At 37.3% G+C, this 24,080-nt stretch overlaps 1 protein-coding gene across 2 annotated transcripts in view; it reads right to left on the bottom strand.

Annotated features, from left to right (window-relative positions):
• Fut8 (fucosyltransferase 8) overlaps nucleotides 1-24,080 on the bottom strand; it is a 295,663-nt gene that overhangs the window by 212,642 nt on the left and 58,941 nt on the right. For both annotated transcript variants that reach the window (XM_017802945.2, XM_029555569.1), the window contains exon 2: nucleotides 23,285-23,371. The gene's annotated coding sequence lies outside the window, so the exon portion shown is untranslated. The remainder of the gene's footprint in view (nucleotides 1-23,284; nucleotides 23,372-24,080) is intronic.

Here is a 24,080-nt window from a genome sequence, read left to right as displayed (position 1 = left end):
TGACTCAAGGCTGATCTCAATCACCATAATTCTATATAAAGAATATAGATATCTTTAGCAAGAAAATTAAGCCTTTCAATAAAAATATCTAAATACAAGAGCTGGGGATACAACTCAATGGTCACCATTTGGAGATCATGCACAAGGCCCTAGATTCAACCCCAGCACTACTGTGGGGTGGCGGGGAATAATACAGTAAAGTTACAAAGAGACTTAATTTTCAGATTCTGAACTCAAAAAATTAGTGAAAGCTGTCCACCATCTCATAAAACTAAGGGTCTGTCAGAGAAGATTAAATTCTGATGCTTCAACCCTATGAAGTTCAAAGTACCCACAAAAGTATATAAAAGCAGTCATATCTAAAAACCTATAACAATATTGAACAAAGCCACCCTCTAAATGTAGCATTCAGAAACTTGCTATCTATACAATTCCCCTTTTCTTCTTTGTAACTGTGATTGACTGACTGACTGAATGAATGAATGAATGAATGAATGAATGAATGAATGACTAACTGATTCAATTTTGTCTGGTGTGATTTTCAGACAGGACCTCACATAGCTGTCCCCAAACTACGTAGCCAAGACTGTCCTTGAACTAACCTTCTGTCACCACATCCCAGTGCTAAGGTCTGTGCCCAGACTCAGTTCTGGTTTTCAAGAAAAAGTTCTACACAGCGAATAATAAGTAGGCCAGGGACAGCCTGAACAAGACAGACTTAAGTCACTACTATTAAAGAAAGTTCATAAGGGGCTGGAGAGATGGCTCAGCGGTTAAGAGTGCGGACTGCTCTTGCAGAGGACCCGGGTTCGGTTCCCAGCACGCACATGGCGGCTACAAACCCATCCTTAACTGCAGTTTCAAGGGAATCCAACGCCCTCTTCTGACCTCCACTGCATTGCACGACACAGGTATACTCACATACATGCAAGCAATACACTCATACACATAAAAATAATAAAATTTAAAAAATAATAATAAAGTACAGGCTGGAGAGATGGTTCAGTGGTTAAGAACACTGGTTGTTCTTGCAGAAGACCCAGGTTCAAATCCCAGCACCCACATGGCAGCTAACAACTGTCTATAACTCCAGTTCCAGGGGATCTGACGGCCTCTTCTGTCCTCCGCGGGCATTGTATGACACTCACCTACATGCAGGCAATACACTCATACACATAAAATAAAAATAATAAATTTGGAAAAAAAAAAAAGAAAGTTCATAGAATGATACTCGTTTGTGAACTAGCTTCCTGGATGAGGAGGATAAGGACAATGAGGATAACGAGGGGGTCGGGGGAAGCAAATTACAATAGCAACAAGAGGTTCAAGTCAACCAAAATCATCATTATAAGGAAGTTCCCTCTGCTTTAATTCTACAAGAAAAAACTTTGGAACAATCAATGTACTTTCTGTTTTGTTCCTGCTTTATTCAACTCTTTTCTGACTTAAAAACAAAACAAAAATCAAATAAAACCTTTCTGTTTATCTCATTAGAATATTACTTCTACTTCATGGAACAAGGAATCCCATCCTAAAATCAAATATCAAAAGCTCATTGACTTTATAGACATACAAAGGTGCCAATGATCCGAGTGCAACCGATTATGACTAGTAATAATCGGATACAGATTAGAAAGGCATGTGCCAACATCCCAGTGTTATTAGGAAAAACAATGAGTCTTTCTGTAAGAAACAGTATATTTTAAAATGAAATGGAGATATTTTTTAAAAGTTAACATGGGCAGGAGGTCCTTACAGGGCTTATACTGAGCTCAATATTGTATAATTGTATTAATTCAACAGCGAACCTAAAAATTTTACAGCCACTTTTGAAAGAGATGTGTCTTTGCTCTGGAAACTGTTATTATGTTAAAGCTGTAATGAAATGCTTCTTCTAAAAAAATAAAAAATAAAAAAATATTTTTTAAAAAATTGTTGTGATTTTTGTATTTGACAGCTTCTGCTGACCATAAAGGGATCTGAAAGATTTCTGACAACTTAGGTCCCCCAAGGATCCCCCCCAAAAAATTCACACCACTAAATCCTTCTGGGATTCCTCCTGTGTTCCTCATGGAGCCCTGAGGGTTTTAAGTAAATTCCTGTCCGGTCTGACTTTAAGTTCCTTGATCTCTCGGGCTTTCAAATCAGGGGTCAGTTTGTACTAAGAGAGTGCATATGACCTTTTGCAATCTGTAATAGCTACTGAGTTGGTAGCAAGAGCTAATTAAAAACTAACAGATGATGGTTGCAGTAAATGGGCAATTATTATGGGAAGGGCTTTGGCTTTCAGAATTCACATGGATTTGCATCTATCTCCTCCATTTCATTTTCTTTGTACACTTAGGTAGAGAAAATCACTGGCTAAACGGGCCAAGGCAATCTCAGCACCAAAGCTACAATGTAACTGGTAGGCACAGGTGGAACACTAAGAACTATCAGAGCACTTGCCACCAAAATGAGAAAGCTCCAGTGAAGGATAAACTAGGTTATATAAGAGGAGAGCTGACATTTTTTTCAGTCTATTTAATGGCAAAATCAATTTCATTTAATTATAAATAAAAACCAATTTGAAATATAAAATACATTTGCTGTAATTTTCTTTCGACATCAGCATATGGAGGGCTATCTATATGCTATATCTAATATAGTCTAATTCAACAATAGGCTACAGGTATTACCTCTGCGCTTCTCACCAAATACCTGGTTTAGAACATTTTTTAAATTTTTCATTAATTTTATTATTTACTGTGGGGGCTACGTTGTGTGTGTGTGTGTGTGTGTGTGTGTGTGTATGTACACATGTACATGTATACCATAACACATCTGTGGAGGAGGTCAGAGGACAACTTGACAGAGAGTCAATTTTCTCCTTCCACCATGTGGGACCTGGGGGTCATCAGGTTTGGCAGCAAGCACCTTTGCCAACTGAGCTTTCTCACCCACTGCAGATTTAGAGTATTTATACTAACATTTAGCCTTTTGTTCTGGCAATACCAATCTTACATACAACTTAGTGCATGTTCTTTTTCTACTACAGATCCTGGAAAAGTTTTACTTCAGAAATTTTCCTTGTGCCTCTGAATTTTTTTTTTTTTTTTTTGTGGTTTTGTAGTATCTCATAGTACTTCTAAAATAAAATGAAATAAAATTTTGTAACATTTCCAAATTTTAGAATTATTACAAAATCAACTTTATCAATCAAATTTTGTCTTAAATTCTCAATTATAAAGATGTGTATTTTTCCTTTATCAATTACAATGATGAAAACTGTCAAACCTGAAAATTAATGAGTTCCTAATAAAGTGTTATTTTCTGACATAGTCTATGAAATTAAATCACCCAAATCTACTCATATCTCACTGAAATCTGAACATCTCCACTTTTTCCCTTCAAAAACAAAACAAAACAAACCTTCCATTCAAATGTTTACTAATTACCTACTATGTGCCAGGTACAATTTGGGGGGGAGCTGAGGGGTCTTTTTGAGACAGGGTCTCCCTCTAGCTCCAGCTGGCCTGGAACTCGCTATGTAGATCAGTCTGGCCTTGAACTCACAGAGATCCATCTGTCTGTGCCTCCCAAGTGCTCGGATTAAACGCATGCACCACAACACTCAGCTACCAGGTACAATTTTAGATGGTCAGAATATATTTTCACTGAATTTTCATTCTATTATGAAAATAGCTAATAACAAATAAAAACACATATGAAAACATACATATTAAATGGGGATACAAAAGTGTTATACAGAGAATTAAGATAAACTACTAGATACTCATTTTAGAAAATGATAGGGGGAACTTTCTCTAAGATAATCAAGTAACAACTTTTTGGTAAAGTGTCATTGTACAAGTTCAGGGACTGGGGAGATGATGCAGTAGGTAAAATCCTCAACTGCACAAGCATGAGAACCTGAGCTCGAATCCTTGAAACCTACACAGCAAGCAAAAAAAGCAGGAAACAGGCAGAGGAGATTCTGGAAGCTACCAGGCTAGCTAGCCAGAGTGTATAGCAGAAAGACAAAAGAGACCAAAATAGAAGATAAAGACTCATACCTGAGGTTGTTCTCTGACCTCAACATGCACACAGTGGCATATAACCACCTGCTTCTCTCTCTCTCTCTCTCTCTCTCTCTCTCTCTCTCTCTCACACACACACACACACACACACACACACACACACACACACCATATACACCCGATGATAAAATAAAATAATGTACAAGTTCAAATTTTAGCTTGACGAAATGCACAGAAATTATTCCTACCCAATTAATTGGGGGGTTATGTAAAACATTATCTAGAATCTAATGTTAAAAAACTAAAACTCTAGTTTCAATTAGAATCAAACCACCAAGTAACTTATTGGTACCTTTTTTAAAAATCAGCTATTGTTTTTAAGTTATTCCCTTCCATATGGCAGCATTTTATTAAACGGCAAAATGGCTCATTTGTTTTGAACTGGGTCTTGATATGCTGCTCCTAGCTGGTCTCAAATTCGTAAGTTCAAGTGGTCTACCTGCTTAGCCTCTTGAGCAGCTAGAACTATGAGCACACGTCATCTCACCCAAGCCTGCACTGACCAAAAAGAAAGATAAAGAGCCAAGCATGGTGTACATGCCTGTAATCCCAGCACTTAGGAGGCTGAGGCAACAGAATCACAATGGGGGAGAGGGGGATCAATGTCTTCCAGTACAAGTAAAGGTTCTTACATGAGTATCAACATTTTATAGACCTTATTCATTATACAATCCACATTTTCTGACCAAGAGGACTACAAAAGATATAATCTACATTTGGCTACATTAGGCTCTGGCTTTGTTGCTGCATTCACTACTACCTTGTAACATTTAAATCAAATGCTTTTTACATCTAGAACATCTCTTTGGGGGGGGCATCTTTTTGAGACAGGGTCTCCCTGTAGCCCTAGCTAGCCTGGAACTCACTATGTAGACCAGGCTGGCCCCTCACCCAGTTGAGACTAAAGGTATGCACCACCAGGCCTGGCCCTAGAAAAAAAATTTTTTTGATCTTTTTGAGACAGGTCTCCCTGTAGCCCCAGCTGTCCTAGAACTCACTATGTAGACCAGGCTGGCCTTTAACTCACAGAGGTCCACTTGCCTCTGCCTCTGGAGTGCTGGGATTAAAGGCGAGCACTACCACCCCTGACTTAGAAATTTTTTTTAAATGAAATTGAAATGAAATGAAATGAAATGATATGAAATGATATGAAATGAAACAAGAATCTCAAGTCATCTTTCCCTGAGTATTTACAGTTCAGATTTTTCTAACTTATTCTAAGTAGGCTAAACTTATTCAGGGTAGAAGTTGTAAAAAATTTCACCAAATCTTGCTATATGTTTTGTTAAAGTGTAACAAAATCTAATCAACCTGTACTTTCGTGCAATGCTAGAGTCTAGAAGTATTATCAACAGGCTGGTTGTGGAGAAGAGTGTTTGCAGTATGCCCTCCGCTGTGATCCCTTTCAGGACCTATACATAATTTATTACTCCTTCCTACTTAGCTTTATAAATGTCAATTATACTTACCACACAATCTGCTATAACAGAGCTTTAAAATGTCAACTGTACTTACCACACTATGCTGAATGAAATTTTTTTATTATTATTATTTTCATTTTATGTGTATAAGTATATTGCCTGCATGTGTGTAAGTGTATCCATGTCATGCAATGCCTGCAGAGGTCAGAAAAAGGTGTTGGATCCCCTGGAACTGGAGTTACAGACGGTTGTTAGCCGCTATGTGTATGCTGGGAATCAAACCTGGGTCCTCTGCAAGAGTGGTCAGTGCTCTTAACTGCTGAGCTCTCTCTCCAGCCCCCTGGAATAAATTTTATACATTATAGACTGGCATTAGATTGGCATCTTCAAACTAAATTCTGAGTACACTAAATTAATGTCACCTTAGTAAAGATGGTTTTGAGTTACTGCACAAAGGTCTATCATCTCACAAAGTGAAGGAGTTAGAAGAGATATAAATAAAGCAAGGCCTCCATGAAGCAAAGCTTTGGTCACACATACTTAAAAGCTAAGAGTGAGAAAGGATGAGAATGGAATGACCCAGTGACTAGAACTGCACTTCTAATGCCCTGAAGTATAAGCATCTTTCTTTAGTCTGGTCTGTGAACTGATCACTGAAAAAAAGTCATGTCCGTGTAGAAGATCCTACAATAATGACTGACTGCCTAGAACTCCATGATTGTGGAAAGGTTTCAGAATGTTGTAGATCAAGGGTCAAAACTATCTTGGGCGATCTTTAGTCTCCTTAATAGTTACTTACTTCCAACTACTGTATTTTCCTATTGTCTAATGTCTTTGAATATTACTCTAATATCTCAACTTTCATTTCCTGTCATCCCAGTGAAGATTCAAATTTTAGAGGCTGCTACCCTCCCTAATTTCCCTCTAAGGTGGTTGGGTCCAAGCTCTATTTTCCACCAAAACTGATTAGCATTCCTTTGTAGACACTCCAAATTTTACACACTAGCTAGGACTTCTGGTGGCAAAGGAGAAAGCATGCCCAGGAATTAGAATTAGATATTTTATAGTAATAGATTTTAGCAATGTGAAATAGCTCTCCATACCCCTCTGACATGGATTTTTTTTATTTTCAAACACATTTTGGGAAAAATTATCCTGTACTACAATCATAAACATAGTTCTAACTTACCTAAGAAATTTATCAGTTTCCTCTGAGTCTTTCATAATTTCATATTCCAAACTCATAGTAGTTATTCAACGAATGTTTGAGAGAAAATGTAGTACCATAAGACTAGGGTGCAAATGAGGATACAAGTAAACATAAAACTTCAGATCCCCATACAGTAGGTACAAATGATACTTTTTATCCTCTCTTCTGCCACATACACAAAAATAACAAATACCAACTGAAGAATTTTGCTGTTTTTACAATAAAAGGAATCCAATGACTTTTTTTTTTTTTTTTTTTTTTGGTATTTTTGAGACAGGGTCTCCCTGAGCCCCAGCTGGCCTAGAACTCGCTCTGTAGACCAGGCTGGCCTCTAACTCACAGAGATTCAGAGATTCGCCTGCCTCTGACTCCCAAGTGCTGAGATTAAAGGCACGCACCACCACGCCCAGCCCGCAATGACTCTTAACCTCTTCTTTCCCTTGGGCTCACCAAGGCCTCATCAACTTTGTAGAAAGATGTGTTCATTTTAATGTGGTAAAAAAAAATCTTGAAAATGCAAAACTAAATGCCTTTATAAATAAAATCTCTAGCTTAGATATCAAGAACAGGATATGGCACATTAGAAGTCTTAAAATAATTCTCTAACCACTTTTAAGTAGATGGAGCCAGAATCATGAAATTCAGCACTTCAGTGGACCACAACTTCTACAAGCTTTTGTTCATGCTGACTTCCATTCAAATCACTAGACCCTATCAGGTATAAACCCCAATACAGAAGACAAGTCTGAAAAATGCAGAAGCCCTACAAATATACCAAATTAAACCCACAAACATTACATTGGTAAGAAAAAAAAATTCAGCTTGTGAGCAAATTATTATAAATATTACATATAGTCATTTATTTCACTAAAGCTAATTTACAACATAAGTATGAGTCTAAAACACCACATTTGAAACACCTAGATCATTTCTATCATCTAATCACAAAATTCCAATTTTTTAAAACAAAACTATAAATCAATTCAGTATTGATTTCTAACAAACAACAAAAATCATTCGTGCTTTTCAAGAGCCAATAAAAAAAAGTTACTTTTCCCTGTGGGAGAACATAAAATGCTCTTTGAAAGAAAGACAAAATAAAGGCTGGGCATGGTGGTGCACGCCTTTAGTCCCAGCACTTGGGAGGCAGAACCAGGAAGATCTCTGTGAGTTCAAGGCCAGCCTGATCTACATATTGAGTTCCAGGCCAGCTGCGACTACAGGGAGACCCTATCTCAAAAAGACAAAAAAAGAGAAAAAGAAAAGAAAGACAGAATAGCTGGGTGTGGTGGCACATGCCTTTAATCCCAGTCCTTGGGAGGCAGAGGCAGGCAGATCTCTGAGGCCAGCCTGGTCCACATAGTGATCTCTAGGCAGGCTGGGAAAATAAAAAATAAAAATAAAAATAAAAAAATAACAGAGAGAGCCACAGAGAAGGAAGGGGGAGGCCAAGACTTCTGAAATTCTTAAAGAATATATATATCACAACAGTGGAAAAGAAAAATAAAAAACATGGAAAATAGTTAAATGCACAAAGGTATTCATCCCCAAAACACATAGAATCAACTGTCAGTCTGACCAACCTAATAGGAAATCACATAGTAAAAACTGTTAATAGTTTTTAAAAAAATGAGAAATGCCCTATTAACTGCAAAAACACTTAAATCTTAAGCTAGATTACAATCACAATTTTGAATTTAAAATATCTACATATGAAATAGGTTCTCCTGGCCATGGTAGCACACACTTGTAATATGAGTACTTGGGAGACTGAGACAATAGCAAATTTCAGGCCAGCCTAGGCTATACAATGAGACCCTGTCTCAAATGAACTCACATAGAGGGACTTCTGGGGACACAAACTTGACTCAAAAGGCCTTAACATATGACAGAATGCATGAAATCCAGTGGGAGGGGCTATGAAGTGCTGCAGATAGGGGAAGGGTGTCTAAATATGATTAAGATGTATGAAGAGACACAAAAATTCATTTAAAAGTACACATTTAAATTTTTAATAATATTAATAAGTAAATAAACAATAAACAAATAGGTTCCAAATAACAGTTCATGCCTATAACCCCAAAGAACTGAGGCAGGAGGATTAATACAAGTTCAATGTGGCTGCATAGCAAGACACTATTTCATGTTAATTTGTGGGATTAAGAATAGTTTCTTGGGGCTGGAGACGTGGCTCCAAGGTTAAGAGTACTGGTTGCTCTTCCAGAGGACCCAGGTTGATTCCCAGTACCCCCATGGCTTCTAACAACAGTCCGTAACTCCATTTCCATGGATTGGATGTCCTCTTCTGGTCTCCATAGGTTTTGTACACATAGGTGCACTTACTGACATACATGCAGGCAAAACACAACCATAAAAATTTTAAACATTTTTTTTAATTTAAAAAAAGTTTCTTCTTTTAAGGATAAAAACACCAGTTCAAATTATAAAGTAGCAGTTCTTAAGTGTGTTTTTTCAAAATTTTAAACTATATTTTACATTTAATTTACATCAATCCTTTGTAAGATATTTAAATGACGTTTTTACCAAGTCACAGAAATATAAGGATTAACCTTAGCCTATTCTCTGTTCAATTTAAGAAACCCAGTGTAAATGGCTCATATAATTGGGTTCATAAATCCAAATAACCAACACAAGCTTTAATAACCATCCCTCAGCATCATCAGCATAGTATCCAAAGTACAATTAGTGAAACCCGACATACCCCTACACTCAGAAAGGCCATAAAAATGAAGTATTTTTGGTCCCATTTATGAATATAAAAATGAATCGTTATCTCTCAAGATAGGAAGCAAAGGTTTCTGTTGCTCCAAAACTGTATCTAGGTAACAGAATAATAAGTAAATGGGCTAAATCATCTCAATAATACTAAGAATCAGACCTACAGATCAAAATCTCTAGAAAAGCTTTCTTTCAAATTAGAATACATTACCCCAAAATGTGAAAACCTAATATTAAAAAGAAATAAAATTCCTAATGAGTAATACTGTCAAATCAAAAGATTAAGATACCACATATTTATCATTAGAAACTGCCAAATATAGGACAAAATAACCTTTAATCAGGTTTAAAAAAAAATGAAGAGAACCTGGAATTCATCACTTTTACCCTCACAAAACAAAATCAAAAAAAGCTAAACAACCCTTCTTAGATTTAGACTCAAGGTCGAAAGGCAACCTGCTGCTCTGAAGCCCTTGCCTTGAGCCAGCATTAGGACCAACACTTGAAACTGCAGGTCACAAACTGCTGGGACTGAGCTTGGACTCCTTGAGAGTTAAAACCTGTAAAGGGGACTCAATTCTGTGAATCTCAATAGTTCTCTAGTTTTACCCCCAGCAGCTCAGGCTCTTAACATAGAGATCTGAGAAAAAGTACCCTGGAGTTCCAGCTAAAAGAAATGTAACTTTTTTGAAAGATGCCTGTCCTAGTTTGTTTCTTCATTGCTGTGACAAAACACTCTGACCACTACCAACTTGGGGAGGAAAGGGTTTATTCAGCTTACTGGTTGTAGTTCATCAGGGAGTCCAAGGTAGGAACTCAGGGCAGGAACCTAGAAGCAGGAGCTGGAGCACAGACCATGGAGGAATGCTGCTTACTGGCTTGCTCCCTGGCCCCTGCTCAGCCTGCTTTCTTATGCAACAAAGGCCCACCTGCCCAGGGATGGCACCACCCACAGTGGGCTGGGCCCTCCCACATCACTCATCAAGAAGATGCCCTTCAGACATGGCCACAGGCCAGTCCAATAGAGGAAATTCCCTGACTGAGGCTCCCTCAATCCAGGTGTGTCAAGTTGACACTAAAGCTATCCAGCACAATGCCTAAAGATGCCTAGTTCTCTGTTCTTAAAAGGCCTTCACAAAAAACTGAAATTATTTTACCAGAACTTAACCAACTGGAGTTTTACATAGTCTGCCTTCTAGGGTTTTACAGTACCTAACCAACCTAGGGAAAGGGAAATACCCACTCCAGCCCCACTTATCTAGGCTCACAAAAGACAGATCTAGTAACAGAACTAGAGAACTTCTTACCCTGGCCCCCTTCTCCACTCTCACTACTACCTCAGGAAGACTCCTATACAATAGCAAAAGATTAAAATAAAAAGAACTGCAAACTTCAGACCTTATTAAAGATTCTACACACACACACACACACACACACACACACACACACACACACACACACAAATATAAACACAATACTACATGCAAAAACAAAGACATTAGCTCATATAACTTACAGCAATGGTGTCAGCATGTATAAGATCCATGCAAACTCAATCAAACAAAAACCCAGCACAGAACTGGAGAAATTGGCAGGAGGCCCAATCTTAGTCGAGGAACCATCGGCAGCTGATCACTACTGAGTGAGGAAGAGTTGGTCTTCTTTAAGGGAGTGATGCTAGATAGGCTGAACAGGCTCCACTGGATGAACTCACACCAATGGACATGTGGGTACACAACCTTGATTGGATAGACCTTATTAACACATATGACAGAATGCATGAAATCCTGTGGGTGGGCTATGAGGGGGGTAAAGACAGGAGAGGGGATCTAAATATGATTAAAATATATTGTATGAAATGTGTAAGTTATATATATAATATATATATAAACAAAAAAACAAGAACACTAGAAGTTTAGCCTCTGACACCACAGCTACAGCAAACAATAAACAGAGCCTATCTCATAGCCAAATAAACATGAAATTTCATGCCAAAATGCTACTACCTCAGTTTCTTTTATATAACATGTCTGTCTATGAACAAAAAAATTTAAGGCATTGTCAAGGAAAAAAAAAAAAACAAAATAAAAGTGAGGGAGGGAGAATGGGCAGGCAAGCTTACCTGCCAAACAGATATGACAGAGGTTTGAGAACTACCACCAGAAATTTAAAATAACTATGGCAAAATATGCTAAGAATGTTGAAGGCATAAGCAAATAATGTGGGAAAGGAGATGGGTAAGGCTCACAGGAGATGGGAAAATGGCAAAGGAAATGCTACAAATCAACAGCACTGTAACAGAAAAGAGTATTTTCAGTGGCAATCCAGGATTTAGGAAGCTTAGAAAATACCAACTCAGACAAATAACAAAGTATTTACATATATGCATATGAGATGAAAACTGCCAAAAATCAGACAAAAGGAACCAAGAAAAGAATAAAACCAAAAAGCCATATTATCTACAGAGGAAAGAGGGTGGAGGGTGTCAGGCTTACATCAAGCTTTCTGTTCAGAAACCATGTAGCAAGAAAAGAAAAAAGTGAAACATTTTAAGTATTAAAAGGGGGGCTGGAGAGATGGCTCAGAGGTTAAGTATATTGACTGCTCTTGCAGAGGACCCAGTTTCAATTCCCAGCACCCACATGGTGGCTACTAACCACACTAACTCCAGTACCAGGGGAAATCCGACGCCCTCTTCTGACCTCCACAGCCTTGCATGACACGGGTGCACTCACATACATGCAGGCAATATACTCATACACATAAAATAATAAATAAAATGTTTTTATATGTATTAAAAGGAAAATACCACCAAATCAGAATTTTGTAATACTTTAGTAATAAAAAGGAAATAAAGGCTTTCTCAAATTTAAAAAAAAAAAAATGAGAGATGAAAGCTAATAGTCTTGCCTTACAAGAAATGTTCTAAAAGTTCTTCAGTGATAAGAAAAAAATTTTGTCAAAAAGTTGGGTTAGATGAGGAAGCATTTAGAAAAGGAATAAACGTAAAATTCATTTATTTTATCTTTGTTTTGCTTTGTTTTTTGAAACAAACTCAGGCTGGTCTGGAACTTTCAATCCCCACCTCAGCCTAACAGGCTTGTCCTACCATACTTTCTCATTTCTAATTAATGTGAATGAGAAAGTTCCCATTTAAAAAAAAAAAAAAAAATCTGCATCTTAGACTGAACTTCCTGCAAGGCTGATTAGCACTTCAGTGATGGTAGACAGTTTGAGATGCTGCAGGTCCAGAGACTAATTACCATTTATCTTGGGCCATCTTTAGCCCCCTAAATAGCCACTGTTTGCCTACCTCTGTGTCTGGCTTAACATCCTGTGACTAATAGATTAAAAACTTTTGAAATATATTAACTCAGCAGACCACCAGCTTCCACCAACCCAAGGCCTAAGAAGCCTGTCAGATAGCATCTAAGGCCTACAGCAAAATTCTTCCCATTTTGCTATAACTTGTTTCTCTGATGTCTCCACCAATGTATTTTAAAAGTACCTTGATGGTTTATCAGAGAACGTTTGGTTTTTGCCCAAGCTTTATCTACGTAGCACATGGTAATTAAAAGTTCCAGACTGGTTCCTAATCTTCTTGGATGTTTAACAGCCATACTTTGAGGCCTATACTAATCTGGTCAGAGGGACATAAAGGAAAGTTTTTGCTCCTTGCCTTTCAAGGTCGACTAAGTTCCAGGGGACTATGGAGCATCTCTCAAAATGTCCTGTAACTGTGATGAGTCACCTGTCCTCTTGATCAAGGAGGCCATGGAGAACCCACCCCAGATGGACTTGAACCAGTGTCCAGTCTACAAAGAGGAGGGTCAAAACAAAGGAAACATATCCTCCATACTTCCAAGTGAAGCCAGCCACGGTTGAGTAAGACCTTTGACTTATCTTCACATAAATGGAACTAGTAAAAGAAAAGAGCTAGGGGCTCTTCCTAAGCCCATGTGACCCCTAAGGAACAGATCCTCAAACGACCTTAAGAGTGAAAATAAATTGGTTAATCTGGGAGAACTGTATGGTCTTAAATACCCAAAAGAAAAGTATAACCAAAGATTAAAGTGATCATATATTTCTTTAAGAGTCCATGTGTATAGCTAAAGGCTACATAACAAGCAACAATGCCAGGTAGGAGATACCTTCCTTTTCAGTTGTTGGTCAGGGTGGCCCAAGAGACTCCCAGACAGTAACCCAGCATAGAAATGGGAAAATGAACAGCAGACCCCAATCTTATCTAAAGGAATGTTGGCAACTGATAGCTGCTAGATGAGGAAGAGCAGATTTTCTTAAAACAAGGAACTCTAGATAGGCTGACTAGACTCAGCAGATGGACTTGCACTGGGTAACAGCTGGGGGCACTGATAACACAGTGGACAGTAACAGGGATGACAGAGTATATGGGCTCCAGGTTCAGGGGCGGGGCTATGGGAGGGTGCCATTTGGGATGCGGGTATAAAGATGAATAAGATTGTTTGGGACATTCTGTATTATATACACCAAAAAAAAAACTAGAAATAAAAAATAATAATAAAAAGTACCTTGATTTGTGGCTTTCTTTGTTCTATTACTAAAAAAACTTCATAAAACTGTTACCACAATGAGACAAGGGATTTAGGACAACTTGAATCTGTGTTCCCAGGCCATGGTCACTCATATTTGGCTCTAGAATAAACTATCTCTTATCCCCTTTGAGGTGAGAGTTGCTTTTAACACTAATAAAACATAAGAATTTACTGAAAATAATAATGTGAGTTCCCTCACCCAAATCTGCAGGGACAAATGTTTCAAATTGTGGATTTTTATGGACTTTGGAATGTGTACATGTACATACTGAGATTCTTAGTAAGGAAACCCAAATTTAAACATAAAATTCACTTCTGTTTAATATACCTTGATACACAATCTGAAGATATTTCATATAATACTTTTAGTCCCTGCATTTTGACTGTGATAAGTCAGGTGAGGTAGGGCATGGAATCTACTTATAGAACTATGTGAGTACTCAAAGTTTCAGATTTTGGAGAACCTCAGATTTCAAATTTATATATTAGAGACACTCAATATATATAAACAATATAATTGATAAGTGTAGCTTATGGAAAATTTAAATGAGTGACAATAATATTATAGAGAATGAGAAAAAAGAACTGCAAATACTGTTATTTAAGAGTACTTACAATACCCATGAAACATCACAGTGTTATTTAAATGGTGCTTGGGTTTACTGCAAACATGTACTTGAAACTATGGTCATGCATTAAAATTTATGTGAAAGGGGTTGGGGAGAAGAAGCACTGGGGACCACAGGAGGATCCTTGCATATGCTAGGCAAGTGCTTTGCCACTGAGCTGTATCTCTAAAGCAGGCTACACTTTTCTCAACCCTGAGGCTTGATTCTCTAATAGCAGCTTCTTTCCTGGGATTGGTTTGGGTTTCAGCTCCTAATCCAGTAAATACAGAATCTATTTGCATTTCCATCAGCCCACTACTGAAACCTCTTGAACTCTGCAATAACCTTTTAACTTATATTCATTCTGTAATGCACATCTATGCAGCAGCAGACACCAAAAAGGAGAAAGAGACAGCGACGGATAGAGAGAGAGAGAAACAGAGACAGAGGTTGATTTACTATGTGCTGTGTGGTATAAGAATTAATATTGATAGGATTATAACCTCAGCCAGATTACCAAGAAAAGGGATTATCTGACAAATGGCTGCCACTGAAACTGCACCTTATGAATTTGCTATTCGATAAATTATGACATTGTGGAAAGACATAAACATGTTCGGCTATGTTTCTGGCATCGTGTACTCAAGACATTGTTAATTTCAACTGTTAGTTTGACTGAACTAAAAAACACCTAAGGCATCAATAAACACACCTTTGGGTGTGTCTGTGAGGGTACTTCAGGAGAGTTTAAAAAAGGAGGGAAGACACTCCTAAATATAGGCAAGGCCATCCCATGGGCTAGAGTCCTAGACTGAATGAAAAACAGACAAAAGAGAAAGCCAGCTGAGCACTGGCATTCCCCTTCTCCTTTCTCTGGTCAGTCAAGATCTGAGGACTTTCAGTGGCATGCTCATGCCACCATGAATTCCATCATGCCTTCCCACCATGAAAGACTGATGACTATACCTTCCAACTGTGAGCCAAAATAAATCCTTAAATTGCTTTTTCTCAAGCATTTGGTCATAGTGACACAAACAGTAACTACTACAAAATGATATAAATTTATACAATTGCAGACAACAGAGAAGCACTTACCAACTCATTCTTTGAGGCAAGTATAACTTGGACACAGTAATTCACTATCGGTATTCAAGAAACATTATGCTTAACCTGGTTTCCATCTTTCTTTCCTTTTCTTGTCCCTACTATAGTATTGTGCAGGTGGCTGTGATAAAATACCCTGACAAAAGCAACTCAGAGGAGAAAGGGTTTATTTCAGTTCACAATTCAAGAGTACAGAGTTCGTCGTGGAAGGAAAGTCAAAGCAGCAGGAGCTTGAAGCAGATGGTCACATCAAAACCACAAACAGGGAGCAAAGAGTGATGAATGCTTGTACTCAACTCACTTTCTCCTTTATATACAACAGTCCAGAATCCTAGCCTAAGGAATGGTGCCTACCTCAATTAGCCTAATCAATAACCCCCCACAGAGATTTAGAGACTGTCTTTAATCTAGATAATCCCTTACAGGTATGCCCAGAAGCTTATTTCCTAGGTGATTCTAGAGCCTGGGACATTAACAACAGTAAACATTACCCTGGGGGTGAGGAGAATCTCCCTAACTTTTAAAGCATCAATGAGTCCACCAAAACAAATACAACTAAGAAAGTGAAAAGTTACAACTATAAGAAATCAAACACCATATCCAATTTTTTAATCTTTGCTAATTCATAATTGTTAAATATCTGTCAGCGTGACAGAACCTATCTGTCACACTGTCCCGTTCTCTCCAACTCCCCAAATGCCCCTTCTAGAGAGCAAAACCCTAAATTGAGAAGGGCTATAGTCAGGACTGGTGACCACTGTCACATCACATGCAAACTAGATCCTCTGTTCTTCCAGATGCTTCTAATCCAGAAATGTCCTTGGGAGTTTTCAAACATCTGCCCCAGCAAGAAATACAAGAAACACAATGTTTCTTAGTCTAGTTTAGTGGTATCAGTTGACCTTGGACCAAATTCCATATGCCACAATACCTTCCCCATCCAGACTTTCTTCACAAGGGTTCTTAAAATAACAGGCTTTGCTCTCCCTAGGCCAGCCTCAAACTCTTTCAGACCCCTGCCTACATTAGCAATATTTTTGCCTGAAGGACAACTGAACTCAGTGCCTCTCTCAAGTGCTCTTCTCTTGAGCCTTAAAACCTAACACTGATCCTCTGGAACTAAAAATATTTCTTACAAGTTGAGTAAATCTTTTTTTTCAATTAGCAGAGAATAGTAGCCCTTTGAGAGCTACTTCTTTTTCTTTACTTTTATGTGTATGAGTGTTTTGCCTGCATGTATGTAAATGTACCAAATGTGAGAAATGAAGTTACAGATGGTTGTGACCCACCATGGGCTAGGAACCGAACATGGGTCTTCTGCAATAACAGCCAGTGTTCTTAACCACTAAGCCATCTCTCCAACCACTAGAGTAACTTCATTTTATGTGTAGTATCAGTACACAAACTTCTAAGTATAAAGTGAGGAAGTAAAACTGCAAATGACCAAAATTTAATACAAGCCTAATCAACTCACCTACACAGAGAGAAAGAGAGAGAGAGAGAAAGACAGAGAGACAGAGAAAAAGAAGCCTTTCTCAGGAATCATCAAAAAGGCCCATATCAAAAAAATTAATTATAACTATTATAACTTTAGACTCTATTTAAATTCTACATTGTCTTCTTTTTAATGTTTTATTTCAGCTGTTTCTACAAGATAATGACAAATTCAATATTCAAATACATCTCTAAAATAAGTTAAACAATCAGTCACTATTATTATGATATCTAGTAAGAGTCTTTTAACTCATTATAAAAATGTTGGTATAATTTACATATAACTGAAGGGCTGCACATATAGGAATTTAAGTTCAAGTAGGGAAGGATTACCAGTATCCTCAGAATAGGATTATAAATTTTCACTATATAAAGTAAAACAAAAAAGACCTGTATTTCCCTACTTCGTAACTTATATCCAGACCTAAACATACTGATTCAACCTGTACTAAGATTTACCACAAATACAGAGAGACATTATTAATGTATACACATACATACTACATACATGACCACAGGAGTTTAGCTATTATCAAAGAATTTCTTTTAGTGCCCACAATTCCTGCACATGATTCAAAGAAAGATCTCAAAATACTGCAATGACCTTTTCAAAGGAAAGTTCAATAGCCAATGACTCACAGAGCTCCACCTCGCAGGACTATCAGCATTTTCTAGGAAGAATCTTTCTAAGAGCCTCTGATAATGGGAAGGCTAGGACAGAGAAATGAAGGCCAAGAAAAGAGAATATGTTCCTTATGATCATCCTATTTTATTAACTCAGCAAGAAAGTAGAGTAATAACATATTTTTAGCTTTAAGTGAATTAACATAATGTTCCTCTTCTCAATATGCTATTCAAAATTGAAAAAAAAAAAAAAAAACAAATGTAAAGTCAGAGTGATCAAGGGTAATAGCAAGTTTACCTAATGTCTTCATTAAGGATCTTCATTCCAATAAACAAAACATAAACTAGCCTGTAGATGCTGCATTCCTAAGTCAGAACCTTGACGATAGGTATTTAAGGGAGTAGTCTCTATTTCCTTTTTCTTTTGTGACTCCAGCAAAACTATTAATATGGTATATAGCAAGCATTCCATAAATAACTTAAGAACCCATAAATAAGAATCTGAAAGCTAGAGAAGTCCTTGTAGATCATTTCACTCATTATCCTTTTCCTCCAGGTTTCCAATTTTATCCATGAGCAAGCTGCTAGTTATACAAGTGTTATGTAGTAATTTCCGAACTGAAACATTCCATCCTAGAGAGAGGCTCATTATGACTCAGGAAGAGTGCTGGTTAGGTTTTGACAACCTGACACAAACTGCAGACGCCAGGGAACCTCAACTGAGGAATTACCTCCATCGGACTGGCCTGTAGGTTATGTCTGTGAGGCATTTTCCTGATTGCTGGTTGATGTAGGTGGGGCCCATCCCTGGGCCTGTATGAAAAACATAAGTGGCTGGGCAAGCCAAAGGAAGCAAACCAGTAAGCAACATTCCTCTGTGATCTCTGCTTCAGTTCCTGCCTCCAGGTTCCTACAGGGAGTTCCCACCCTGACTTCTTAGGAGTTGTAAGATTTTGAAATAAATCCTTTCCTCTCCAGTTGTTCTTGGTCAGTGTTTATATCACAGCAACAGAGAAGCAGGTTAGGGGAGAAAATAAACAAAACTTCTAAAACTTAAGAAACAGTTCATAAGTTTCCGGTGTATTTAGCTTACAAAATTTATGAGGCCCCCTCGCCAAGGTTATATAAGCACTAACAACTGCTAGGGAGAGGAGACTGACCAGCTGAGCTGTTTAAAAGTCATGCCGATAAGCTTCAGGGATGCAGCTCTGGTGAGTCTTCGCCTATACTAGGGTGGGCAGTGAAGCTTTTCAGTAGTGCAGCTGCCTTTGAGTCATCCATATTCCTGTAAGCAACCCCAATAAATTCGCTGGCTCACTAATCTAATCTAGACTCGGGTAGAATCATTACTTTGGTCTGTTGTCAGTAACCTATCTGGGGTGAATACACATTTGTTCACATCACCCCGAAGAAGTTATAGAACAAGATAGTTAATTCAAAGTGGAAACCAGAGCCAAGGCCCCTTGACATTCAGGCTGGTGTTCTTTTCCCTACAACATGCTGTTGTCAGGAATTTTAAACAGCCTGAGATTTTATACTACGTGGAAGCAACAAAACCATCCATCTATAGTTTCATGAATACTGACAACCAAAGCTACCCCACACAAAGCTTAAATCATGAGATCTAAAATTACATACCCCTTATCATCCTATGTTGAACTCTGTGTATATGTGTGTGTCCCTCCCACAAAAGTTCATAATTCCTAGAACCTGTTCATGGAACCTTATTTGGAAGTAGTATTTTAACAAATATAATCAAGTCAATAGAGCATCATATTATGTTAGGGTAGGTTCTAAGTAAATGACTGCTGTCATTATAAAAAGGAAATTTAGACATATGAACATAGGCTGTCATGTGAAAACTGAGGTAGAAACTGTAATTATGCAATCATAGGTGAAGAGTGGGGAAAGTAAGAAATTCTCCTACAGCGTTCAGAAAGAGCATAACACTCCCAATATTTTGATTTTAGACTTTGAACTTACAGAATTGTGAGACAATAAAATTCTGTTGTTTTAAGCCATCCAGTTTATGGTAATTTGTTACAGTAGCCCTAGAAAACGAACACACACACACACACACACACACACACACACACACACACTCCTTTCCGTGTACATTAACATCACTTTACATTAATATCATTACTCTATTAATGTCTTTTTAATTATAATGAAATGACTAAGGCTGAGTACTTTAAAGAGAGAGAGAGAGAGAGAGAGAGGTATATTTATACAATTTTTGGCAGCTGAAGGTCCGAACAGCATAGAATCATCTCTGGCAAGGACCCCATGACAAATGATAAAGGGAGCAATCACATGGCCAGAAAAGAAGCCAGAAAAAAGAAAAGACTTGCTCTTTTTATGATAAACCTTTGAGGTGATCTTACTTGGGGGTCCTATTAGAACTATGTTAATCCTTTCCAATAGCAGTACTCAAAGAACCTCCCACAAGAAGACTCTACCTCTTAAAGGCCCCACACCTCCTCAACATCACTGGTATTTGAAGATCAGAAGTCTCCCACAAGCTTGTGTGCTGAATGCTAAATGCTTGCTCCCCAACTGATGGGTGCTATTTTGGGAGGTTCTGGAAAATTTAGGAGGTGGTAAGAGGCAAGTTGTCATCTTGAGTGGGACAGAATCTGGTCAAAAGACTCAAGTGGGCTCAGTATTGGTGCAAAGGCAGAAAACACAAAAGCTCCCAACACCAATGGCCAAGGATGGGTTCCTCTCTCCTGAGTTCAACAAATCAAACTCACAAACAATAGGCAAGTGCAAAAGTGGAAGAAATTTACTGAGCAGCAGGGGAAGGAAAGTGCCCAAGAATGGAAGAAGGATGCCCTGACTCAGATCAAGGTCACCAAAGACCCCTCCCATGAGGACGGGATCACAAGAATGGGTTGCTGTTGTCCAGCTCTTGGTTGATGTTTTAAAAAGAACTTTGCAAAGGGGAAGGGGACTTTTGGGGAAGTAGCCATGAGCTGCCAATCAGTACTCTGTCAATTGTGTCTTTGTTTTTTCTAGAAACCAGGATGGCTTTACTTGAGCATAACAGTATGGTTGACTCTGTGCTGAATTTTTCTGCTGACAAATAATTACAAGTACCCTTTATTCAAAAATACTTGAGATCAGAAGTATTTCAGGTTTTAGATTTTTTTCAGTTTTTAGAATTGTTTTCATGGACATAATGAGGCATCTTAGCAATGTGTCAAGTCTAAATACAGAATTCATTTATGTCTCACATGGGCCTTATACAAAGCATGAAAGTAATTTTATTAAATATTTTTAATGTAGCTATGTTTCGATTTGACCTGTCACACTAAAGTAAGATGTAGAATTTCCCACTTAGGGTGTCATGTTAGTTTCAGACTTTGGAACACTTTAAATTTCCAATCCTCCTATTAGGGATGTTCAACCAGTATTCTGTCTCAAAAGCATCTCTAAAGTGTCTGAGTCTGCTAAAACATTTTGCCTATTTAAGAAATGTTCTCTGATGGGCCAGCAAGATGGCTAAGTAGATAAAGATGACTGCCACCAAGCCCGACATGGTGAGTTCAATCCCCAGTACACACACAGTTTCTCATAGAGAGAACCAACTCCTGCAAGTTGTCCTCTGACCTCCATGCCAATGTTGTGCCATGCATATGTACATTCACAAACCCACATAATAATAAATAAATAAATAAATAAATAAATAAATAAATAAATAAATGCAACAAGCAAATTTTAAAAGAATGTTCTCTGATAACACCATATAGCATACCATTTATCTACAGAAATACTATGAAAGTTATATCATACACCTAAAAAATTCAGGAATAATAGGAGTTTAAAATTTCAGTCAGTGACACTTTCAGTGTCCAGCAGAATAGCAGGAATCAAAACCAAGCAGCATTAACAATCTCTGGTTCAGAATACTAAATTTTTTTATTTCTATAGCAAATAAACAACAACTTCCTTGCAAATATTCAAATAGCATTTCAAGTTACTTTTGAGATCATTAATTTCCCCAAGCAGGACAGCTTCATTCACTTATATCTCAAATACTTATTCAGGAAGATTTTAATGAACTTTTCTATGCTAAAAACCTTTTCCCCTTTTAAATTTTTAAGATCATATCATTTATTTGACTTTTATAAACTGGTAACTTTAGTTTTAACTATATAAATCTGCCTATATGTATCTCATCTACCACTATACTCAAGAAAATAAGGAAACACTCTAAGTTTCAATATAGCCCATTTCTAATAATTTTATATCACTTCTCTTTCTGAACACACTTAATGATCACAAACTGCAGGTGTCTTCCCCACCACCACTGTATGTTAAAATTTTTTTCTGATTACTTTTTAATGACATTTTTAGTACCAGACATGATGGTACATGCCTATAATCCTAGCAATTGGGAGATGGAGGCAGGAAGATTATGAGTTCAATGCCAACCTGGACTATACAACAAGTTCCTGTCTCAAAAACAACAAAAAAGGGAACTAGGCCAAATACTTGCAAGGTGCTGATTTCAATCTCCAGCACTGAGAAGGAGGCGGGGGGGGGGACAGTTTTTAAAAGAAATGTAACTCTAGCCCAAAATGGTGACAATATAGTCTCTTTCAACAGAAAGTTATCTATTTTAATAAATATGAAGTCCTGTTATTTTTTTAATGTATGTGACTTCAGAAGCTTTATTATTACCAAAACTTGAAATAAATCAAATGTCCATTAACTAGTGAACAGACAAAGTAACTGTGGCAAATCCACACAGTGTTAACACTTTTCCTCAACTGAAAAGGAACTATTGACATACACAGGAACATGAATGAACCACAAATGCATTATATTAAGTAAAAGAAGCAGACTTCAAAAGGTACTAGCTGACTCCATTTAATGAGCACACTGGAAAAGGCAAACTATAGGGGCAGAAAACTGATTGAGGATTACTACAGATTGTGGTAGGAGAGGTTAACTACAAAGGAACAACACGAATGAATCTGGAAGCTTGTGGAACTTTAATTGTAATATGTCAAAACTCTTAGACTGAACATTAAAAATAAATAAAAATATTAATTCATGGCTGAATGTTAATGCATGGACAAGAATATCTTTAAAAGACGTCTTCTAGAAATGTCAGAAATTTCTACGATGTTATTTTCATCACCAATTATGCAACACAATTCTAAAAGTTCAATATATCATATTCAGCCACAGTTTATTTTATCAAGTTCAGCACTTTAAAGTACAAAGCCATTAGAAAGCAAAATACATTGACTTTATGAAGTGCAGATTATACTCAGCAGATAGTCAGAAAATATTTCTCAACTAATCCACAATTCACTGGAGTTTAGACTGACTTGGCCCTCCAACCTCACTGGTATATACACATATAGCTTTTAACAACAAAATCATCCATGTCTCAATGTCTCAAAAAAGTACTAACCTGCTTTGTTTAGCTTTTAATCAGAAAGGACTTTATCTTGAATGAAACACCGGTAGGGTCATGGATGGCCACAGCAAAAGCAGGAATCTGGAACAACAACAACAAAAAGATTAAATTCACCTTCCTCAAATTTTTCTTAGCATTATTATGCTTCTTATTTTTTCTTTTATTTTCTTTCATGAGACAGTAATAACAAGTAAACACTTGGCTTTCTACATTAAGTTATTCTGCAGCCATTATTACTCAAATGCCAAGGAATGAGTTTTCATTTTACAAATTATACCCAAACTCAATAGCTCTGTTTCTTAATTTGCTTCATATTTAATCTCAAAATAAATCATCATTCAAAACTAAAAAACACAAAATTATTTTGTCTACCTTTTAATACACAGGATAATCATGTCTTTTCAGGCTATATCAGGCTATATAGTTCAAAATCTACATCCCCAATGCCCCAGTTAGCTACACATCATTGTTTCTTCCTTCTAACAAAGTTCCGCTCATGTCAATTTAATCTGCTTGCTTTCCACAGAACAATATTATGGTTCTCAGCTGTTATTATCCAATACCCCATACTTTCTTGGAGGAAAAGGGATTTTTTTTTCCTCCCTTATATCTTTGTCAACTAAAACCATACTAGTCAACTTTACAAAGCAGATTTCATCATTCTAGATAGATAAATTAAGTAGATGATAGATGACAGATAGATAGATAGATAGATAGATGATAGATGATAGATGATAGAGATGATAGATAGATACATAGATAGATAGATAGATAGATAGATAGATAGATA

The sequence above is a fragment of the Nannospalax galili genome, unplaced genomic scaffold, assembly GCF_000622305.1.
Source record: "Nannospalax galili isolate Female #2095 unplaced genomic scaffold, S.galili_v1.0 scaffold285, whole genome shotgun sequence".
NCBI classification, from domain to species: Eukaryota; Metazoa; Chordata; class Mammalia; order Rodentia; family Spalacidae; genus Nannospalax; species Nannospalax galili.
This window is presented reverse-complemented; position numbering and strand designations above follow the sequence as displayed.